Here is a 10,000-nt window from a genome sequence, read left to right on the forward strand (position 1 = left end):
TGCGCACACCCTTCGAGGATTATTTTTTAAAACTACAAAAAGAGAGAGAGAGAGAGAGAGAGAGAGAGAGCATGGAATAGAAAAATATATAATTTTTTGACCGGTGTCAACAATAAGGGCAAACTTGGATTATTCCCGGATTTTAGGTCAAAATTTGAAGCTTTTACAGGTAATGAAACTCTTCAATGTGTTTTTTTTTATAATGTCCCACAAAGGATAAACATCGGCGCACACACTTTAAGGAAGATTATAAAAAAAACTACAAAAGAGGACTCAAAGAGAGAGAGAGAGAGAGAGAGAGAGAGAGAGAGAGAGAGAGAAAGAGAATATAAAAATACATTTTTCCTAACCGGTGAAAATAAAAGCAAACTTGGATTACTCTCTATTTTTAGGTCAAAATTTGAATATTTTGCCGATAATGACACTAAAACTTGTGGAAATTTCTCGCCTTTTTTAAAGGCAAGCTCAAAATCTAGCCGATATTCTACAATTTCAGCTAGTTATAATACACTGGACCGTGGGTTTTTTCTAACCTTGAGAGAGAGTCTCACCTCTTCCTTTTAAATTTCTATACACATTGAAGAGTTTCAAAAAGAAAGTCCAACAAGCACATGTGTAGTATGAGAGAGAGAGAGAGAGAGAGAGAGAGAGAGAATGTGAGTGGAGCCCTGTCTTCTTCGCTATGGTCAAAGAGAGAAGAGAACGCAATTGTAACAAGAGAGAAAGAGCGAGGAGATGCGAGAGGAGAGACAAAGAGCCTGTGAAATGTCTATGCTCTACAGATCTCGAAGTCAAAGCCTCACGATTCATGTCTCTTGAATGATGACGTGAAGTCAAGAATCAACACATATAGATTATTGCTCTACTAGGATTTGAAGGTGGTTCTGCATCTTCTAGAGAGAGAGAGAGAGAGAATATAGAAGAAACTATAGACATGGTCTCTAGGTGGCATGTCCCTCTCTGCTTCATCCTTGATATTTAGGATGGCACTCAAACCGCACTACATAGGACAACATGGATCCATGCCATATAAATATTCGCTCGGATTTTGGTTCGTTTAGAAAATATCGCTCGATGTACGGTAAGACTCGTGAGGAAGGAGATGAGAATGATGGAGACACTTACTTGGTGGAATCCAATAGTAAGGAAAGTTTCACTTACTCATTATTCTTTAAATAAGGAAGATTAGAGTTAGTAGATGGGTTAATAGTTCTGTAAACTAGCCACTTGGCCATTACCCTAACATAAATGTCATGTTGCATAGTGGGCAAATACAGATAAGTTTCTATTGCTTGGATTTTGTCTTATATTCTATGGTAGCCTACATAATGAGGTGTATGTGATTTGTACATAACCTTCTCCTCTAGATTCTTTGTTCGCATACCATTCAATAAATGTCCATCCTTTAGTGAGAATGGTCCATGGGGTCTTGTCATTTTCTAAGTTAGCCATAATAATTAAATAGTCTCCATCTTTTGCACACTTTCCAATCACGTTGGTAAGGTCATGTTTGTATGCAATAAAGATAACTTTGACCCTAGGATGACATGAAATTGAAATTGTAAAAGAGAATCAGCCCACCTCTTTTTTTTTTTTGGAAAGCTTGGTTTGTGTAATAAAGTACTTTATAGTTTGATGCTCTATTTGTATAATGAAAGGTGTTTCTAACAAAAGTAATGCTTCCTAGAATCTAGTGCATGAATAAATGCAAGCAGCTTGTTTTCATAGATACCAAGTACTTCCATTTTGGGTGTAACTAGCAAGCCAAAATGAAAAACCCTTTCAAGAAAAATGCTCATCACATGATATAAGTTGATAAAAAATTGTGAATTTTTTTTATGGATGCTCAAGTTTTCTTTGTATAGCCATTTCAAAGGACTAATTTTTTTTAGCACAAAAATTTTACTAAAGTATCTCAAAAATAGGTGAAACAATCTTTAAGCATGCTCAAATGCCATTGAGAAATACGTACATAGGTATGTGATAGACCTATCAAAACTGTATATTTTGAGATAAAGATGACTTATGACATTTCATAGGTATCAAATTGGGCCATAAAATAAAATTTTATACAAAAATCACTTTTTTTTTGGAAAAGTGGAATATATATATTTTGAAGTTTTGGGTCAAATGTTTTTCTCAAAGCCTTGCTTTCATCTAAAATTGATGTTGAAGAAGTTTTGTGAAGTTTTGGTCTCATATGCAAAATTTATGCTTAAAGTACTAAAAGCTGGCATGAGCCACTCTAGTGGCCTAAGCCTTTTTTTTGTGGCCTGGATACGAGACTAGTGTTAAGCAAAGGGATTTCCTTCTCAAGAAAAAGGATTGGCCCAATGCTACCACCACATGCATTGCAATGGACCTCACAAACCTTACTAAAGTCTTGTAAAATCAAAAGTGGTTTAACATAAGCTTTGCTTTGAGCTTATTAAAGACAAAATTCTTTGTAATAGTCCACTAATATTTTTCATATTTAAATCATGGAGCAACCCTGCTATTATTAAGAAATTTTATAAATCATGTATAATAGGAATACATGTCTATAAAGCTTCTTAGCCACTCATTTATTACTATAAGTTTTTTGGGATTCATATGGACCCATCCTTCTTTTTCACTAATAGCATGGCTGAGAAAAAATAAGATGAACTTGGATGTACTATTCCCTTTGAGAATCTTCTCTTAATGTGCACTAGAACCATGAAAAGGAGGTCTATTAATTGGAGCAGTTTTAAGCATTGGCTCATTGTTATGGTTATCATCCCCTCTTGAGGGAGATAATTCACTTGGGATAGAGTGAGACAAGAAATCATCATGTGATTGAAGGAAATATGTGTGATTCATTTCATCATTAGATCATGAGTTAGTATTAGATTCATTTCATCATTAGATCATGAGTTAGTGGGAGAGGAGTCTTTGCCAATAACCATATACAAGAAAATAGAAAACTTTATTGATTTTTGTATAGACATATGTGATACACTAGAATGGTACTTGCCTTCCCCCTAGTACTAAGACTCGCAGCTCTACCTTTATGATGTAGAGACATAGGTAACATGAGGATATTCCTTCTTGGCATGCCTTGTGGGGAATGCATGATAGGTGTGCACTTGGTCTCCACACTCAAAACAACAATTCTCCTTCTTAAATTTTTCAAGCTATTTGGGTGAGAGCTTGTTTTGCCCCTTGTATACACCCTTATCTTTTCTCTTTTCATTGTCCTTGCAATCACACACATTGTAGGGAGCCTACTCAATCTTCTTATATGCTTTATTTTAATAAGGGATTTTTTTAGGATAGATATCTTGGTAGAAATTATGAAGTGGTAGATGACTTCTAAGATCATCTTAGGCTTTTGCACATTAATATATGTGTATATGCTCAAACATCCCTACACAATACTGTTGCTTTTTCTCCGAGAAGTCAACTCTTTTGAAGATAGTGGCTTTGAGATGGTGATCCCAACCTTTTTCACATACTTTTGAAAAAACTGTACTTTCTCAAACTTAAGATCATGCCAAGCCCTAAGCACCTCTTCTTTGGCTTTGTCACCAAAATATTAACATTTACCTTGAATATATCACCAAAACATAAAGAGAAACCATGCATACAAGCCCAAAGGGTAGAACACTTGCAAAAATTGCAAGATAGAATAGTCAAGATGCAACTTTGTGTCCAAGGAAACAAGTGCTAGATGTCATTGGTGAGTTTGTTTTGAGCATGGCCAACGTTAGACCCTCTATTGTTGTCTTTCAAGAGCTCTTATACATAGAATAAGTCTTCTTGGGATCCAAGAATCCCTAAAAGATATGCAAAGGGAGAAGTTAAAGACTTTTGGGGGGAAAGTAGATGAAAAGATGGGGGAAAAAGTGCAATAAACCGTCAAAATAGAAACCCCTTTAGCACCATCTTCTCTAGAACAACCAACCATCACTCTTGCAAGATACAAGGCTAAGTTTGGCCCCTTGTAGGAAGAGGATATATTGGGAGCATGTCCCAAAGGATGTCCGAGCAGCTCCATGGGCATAGATGAGTTCCACCTATCGGTTATTATGAGAGATTAAACCTGAGACCTAAAGTAAGTCTTTTGATGTAAAAGCCTCTTTTTGTAAAAGTTTTTTTCTGGTAAAAATTCCACTCCTTATAACAACCAAATCAATGAAAATTGTGTGACTAGAAATTTCAACAGAGAGATGTTGGGTAAAGCTGGTGTCCCCCTTACCATGGTTGGATGCTCCAGAGGCCTGCCCATCATTTGTACACACTTTATTCTTTAGTAGATACAAGAATAAGTGACTCTCTCACATATTGTGGTGAGCTACTCCACCCACATCATGTGCTCTCTCTCTCTCTCTCTCTCTCTTTGCACACACATCACATCTGTGCACTCATAATTGGTATTAGAGTGCATGGCGATCGCAAAGAGCATGGCAATGTTGAGAGCTCTAAGGTGATAGCTTGCTCGCTGTCGGTGGTGGAGAGATAAACTGATGACTGACAAAGTTGTGCATCCCCATAGATACCATTGTCTGCATGAACGTCACCACAAGACAAATGCAAAACCTACTCTCCATGCAACACATCCGCAAAAGAGACACGCCTCGTCTCTTGCTCAAAGCATGCCAGCAACAAAATCAAGAGGACGCCATCTTGAACCTCAGACACATGCATAGGATATACCAGGCCGTTGCGGGCTCCTCTGGCAATCACTAATGAACAATGAATCTTAGGTCTAGAATCTCTAAGTGGATTATAGAGTTGCAAGAGTTCCAATACTCTTTCAAGGTAGAAGATAGTATGCGTGCACAATTGGCAGGGATTCTCACTTATACGGCACATGAGAAGGAAATTAAGGGGCCTGAAGTAAAGACCCTCTGCTAAGCCTCCAAAAGGCCTCTTCTGTAGAGATGACGCTCCTTTGGAAGCAACTAAAAGCTTTCAACAAGGACTCAGCTCGTCTAGTGAAACATCTCTACTGAATATGGTTTTGAAAGTCTTGAAATGTTTTCCCTTCCTCCCACCGAGGCAGATTTCCATTGAAGGAATTGAACTTGACCATCAGCTTTGGGAGCTTCAGTATAAAGCTTTTGTGGCACCCATCTCAATCGAGACCTGTGTTTTTCTTGCAGCCCTCGCCTAGAGACCCTCAAAGGAGTTCAGTTCTTGGACAAAGGTGATGTCATAAAAACACCTTTTAATATGCACTTCCTAGATTCCAAAAAATTCCATGTCTTGTCTGGCATTTATGTCAAAACCAAGGGGACAATGAAATTTTCTAAACAGAGCAGTGAATTCTATATTGAATCAATCTGGAACATCTACCACCCCTACATCAAATGTGCTTGTAAAGCTGTAGATGCAAAAGCTGACTGTGAAAGCAACATCCTATGGTTTGATCATGCAGTTTGGTTCCTCCTCAACCATCTGGAGGACCTCTTCCCATCACACACATAAGAGAATTTTCTCTCTATGATTTGTTCTTGGCTTGGTGATCAAGCTAAGGAAGCTGCGAGAGTCTTCACTTTAGGAATTTCATGTATGAGGCTCTGAAAGAGCTGAAATCATATGCACCTAGTCATCTGCTTTCAAATATAAGTGCTTCTAAAGGCATTAAACATATCTTATCCCTTCTCAAACCTTCACTTGATGCAGAAGAGTCTCCCAACCTTAAAAGGCCTTTGTTAACTAGTTCTGCTTCACACTCTGTCACCTCTTTTCTGTCCCCTTCTTCTACACCAGGGTCCTCGGAAGGACGTAATAAAGCTAGAAGCTATGTCAAAGGAAGAGGGAAGAATCTCCCTATTAAGAAAATGTTTAAATCTTAATTATATTTCTCTTTGAGATCAATTGGACTACTACTGGAAAGCTGTTTTTGTGCAAGGAAGATAATCTAAAGAAGCGAATTGTTCATTGCCACTTTTTGAATCAAATTTTTGATTTGTTTACTCCAAATTGTTTAATATAGTATGCTTTTGGACATTTCTTTAACAATACCTACTACAGGTTAGATGATCTGACTTTTGGTTGGACCTTTGATCCTCACTTGAAGAACTTTATGTATTCTACAAAATTTCTTACTTCAAACAAACAACCATCTTGTATATGCTCTCTCTTTGGAAATTACTGTTTTGATTTTGGTGAATTTGGACAACACGTGTGCACTACGGATCTATCTCCAATTGGTTCAAAAGAAATAAAGGACCTTTTAAGTAAAGGTCTGAATCATATCCCACCTTAACCATTAAACCCACACTTGTCTTTTGCCGCACTACTTACCTGCTTGCCATGACATAGTCAAGATATTGAATCTAGACAGTCTACAACATGCTAGACTTGCTGATTCTTTATCCTCTTACTTTCAAACTTGTATTAGGTCAATCCCACTTGCATGGATAAGCTAGGAAGCAACGTGGCTTTCTCCCTCACTATCCTCTATGATACATAAACTAAAAAAGGATTGGTTTGTGGTAAGACTTGATAAAGCCCCTCATATACCCACTTTTATGTGCAAACACTTAGCCAAGAGAATGGCCGAGTCTAGGCTTAAAGGACCAAAATTCTTGCTATCTGAAATGTGTCCAGAAGAAGCCATCTGGTACCTGGACTCTTCCCTGAGTCACTTTAAATTAGACACTCAAAGTTAGAAACTGCCTATACTTTTTCCCACTTATAACAGTCACAAGCACAAGTTTAGGTGGATTTCGGATGCCTCCAATTGTATTATGTTACATGCCACAAATGTGATCACTGCTTGCCTCAACCTTATTCTCACTGACTTTAATAACATTTGTGAAGAAAAGTTTATAGGTTTGAAAACCTTCAATGGACTTCCGGTAAATAACTTCTGGCTTGTGAAAAACTCAACGGAGGTATTCATTAATCTTCCACATTACATTTTTTCAATGTTTTCAACTGATATCACGCAGTGCTATGAAAACATATCACTTTTTGGGCCCTCAAGGCTTTTCTTTGTTTTGCAACAAATCTGTAAGATGGTATTTGGGTCGAGGAATGGGATGGGACACCATACCATTTCGCTAGCTCGAAGCCCCAAATGGGTAAAAAACACACAAAAAGGACCACCTACCCACTATAATTTAAGTAATATAATAGAGATTATTGAATGGCTCTTTCAAAATGGCTTTGTTATGCTAGGGGTACAATGCTTTCAACAAATCCATGGTATCCCTATGGGCTTCTCATGTTCACTAGTCATGTGCAATCTTTCTCTAGCTTTTTTTGAGTATAAATGGATACTTGAACAGCTAGAGACAACTCACACCACCATTGATCTAACACTTTTTCATCACACTTACACATATATGGATGATATATTAAGTTTAAATAATCCCATTTTTGCGCAATGCATACTGCAAATCTATCCCGCCACTTTTAGGATTGGACTACCTTCATGGAATACTTGAATATTGACAAAAAATAAACAGTTTTTCTTAATCTAGAGCTATCGCTATTTTCTCCATTAACTAGAAGATATGTCACTGAATTCTCTTGGAAGAGAGACAATCTGCACTTGGGCCTGATTGAGTATGTCAAAAGGAAGATTAATCATCCACATAACGTAGCATTAAAAACTTGTCTTGGCATGGTATATCTTATTGTGTACTCATCCTCAAACTCGTTCACTGCCTTTCGAGCAATATGTCACCTAATGAAGAAATACATAGAAAATGGGTTTGCTACAAAAGAGATGCTTGGCACTGTTAAGATTTTTCTTACTAAAAACTCTTGGCCACTATGCTCGGCTGAAAAAGAGTTGGTTATTGAGCTTCTGGAACTCTTTCTTTGATACACTGGTAGTAGGGGAGATCTCACCACTTGGTGATGACCCCCCTCACCAGGGTGGCCCTTCCCCTGGGTAAGGGTGGCTCTCTCTCTCTCTCTCTCTCTCTCTCTCTCTCTCTCTTGAAATGCAAACAACACGCTTGATGTATCTTGAGACTGAAGTTCAAGAATGTAAACGCTCTCTTGTTGACATGAATGTATTGAAAGAGCGCTTGAGCAAAGTTGAGAGTGATCATGTATTGAAAGAGGAAACAATAGATACAATACGACATGATGTATGTGAGATGAGAAATGCATCCAAATCATGGGCTGATATATGTAAGGATAATGTGGTTTCTACATCTCCTATCACGCAAGCCGTTGTCCAAGCAAAGAATGTAGAGAATGTGGACACTCAAGAATTGCACGAACGAAAAAAACGCTCAAAGAACATCGTCATTCGTGGAATCAAGGAGGAAAGCATGGAAACACCCCAATCTCTTGCAGTTGCTATTGAAGAGTTTTTTGCTACACACTTTGGCATGTCAGGAATCATGGCTTATGGTGCACATCGAGTTGGAAACAAGGAGTCCCTCGCTCGGGAGAAAGACCTATTGTATGTACCATGGCTGATGAGGTAAAGAGAAAGATCATCCTTGACAATGGTTGGATCTACCTCAAAGGAACGGGTTGTAATGTATATGAGGATCGCACTCTTATGCAACAAAATGTACGTCGCAAAGCATATGAGGAAAGAAGCAAGAAGGTTAAGGTATCATCTCATGAAGAGAAGCCACTTGAGGAGGATGCAAGTCCACCCAACAAATAGGGACACATGATCTATGAGACCAACTCACGCTTGCGAATAAGCTTTTGGAATTGTAACAGGTATCCATGGAATGCAGGAATTGGCATTGATGAGCTTATCAATGACTCCGATGTGATACTTCTTGTCGAAACATGGGAGCATGATGCGCAACGAATTCTTGGATTTGACAAATACGATGTGCATTCTTTGATGTGGGCCAAAAATGCAAAGCAACGAAGAGGCCAAGGAGGCGTAGCATGTATGACCAAAAAGGGTTTGAAAGATGTTTCCATTGTCAAAGAAGATAAGTATAAACGCTACTTATGGCTGAAAATCAGCCCACCAAATGGTCAAGTCATGTTTGTGGCCGGTTGCTACATTCCTCACTATGACTCCAACTTTTATGCTTGCTTGAATATGGATAGAGATCAGCCCTTTGTTGAACTAGAGGAAGACATTGCTCATTACAAGGATCAAGGTGAAGTCATTGTTTTTGGAGACATGAATGCTCGCACAAATATGCTACAACACGACACACAACAAGTAGACATGCCGCATGTCTCAAGAAGAATGGATGACTCATACATGTATAATCGAAGTTCTAATGATGCAAAAGAAGTGGATCACGATGGAAAGTCACTTCTACATATGTGCAATAGTACCGGAATGCTCATTGCAAATGGTGTATCTCTATGGCAAGGCACCAATGACTTTACATGTAGAAAGCACAACGGTGCTAGCGTGATTGACTATATGTTGTTCTCGGAAGCCACTCTAGAATGCATACAAAGCTTTACACTTGGTGAATGGAATCCGGAATCGGATCATAGGATGTTATGTATTGACCTCAAGTGTGGTAAACGGCCCGAGCATGTAGCCTCCAATCATGATGTGAATCATTTGTACCTACGTCTAGACTTCAAACGAGCACTTATATATGCTGATATGGTGGACCAAATGTTAAGCATGATAGAGCATCAAGAGAGCCCAACATTAGAATGCAAGTGGAAAGTTTTCAAAGAAGTAATTTTCTCTTGTGCGAAGGAATGCTTTTCGGTGAAACACATGTCTTGCAAAAGGTCTAAGAAGGGTAGCACCAAGAAGAAATGGTTTGACATGGAATGTAGTCAAGTCCGAAAACACTTGCTAAGATTGGATGCAATCAAAGACAAGGAAGTTTACTTGGAATGTTCACACACATACAAAGCACTTGTTCAAAAGAAGAGGAGAAGGTGGGAAGTCGAAAAACAACTTCTTTTAGCACAAGAGAAAGCACATGCATGTGGCAAGTTTTGGCAAAATCTAAAAGGCAAGCGCGTTGAGAGCTTTGGTGACTTGACTCTTGAGGATATGTATATGCATTGTAAGAATCTCTATGAGCAACCCAATGTTGATAAGATGGAGTGTTGTAGC

Source organism: Adiantum capillus-veneris, chromosome 3 (genome assembly GCF_014529385.1).
Source record: "Adiantum capillus-veneris isolate H3 chromosome 3, ASM1452938v2, whole genome shotgun sequence".
In the NCBI taxonomy this organism is placed as follows: Eukaryota; Viridiplantae; Streptophyta; class Polypodiopsida; order Polypodiales; family Pteridaceae; genus Adiantum; species Adiantum capillus-veneris.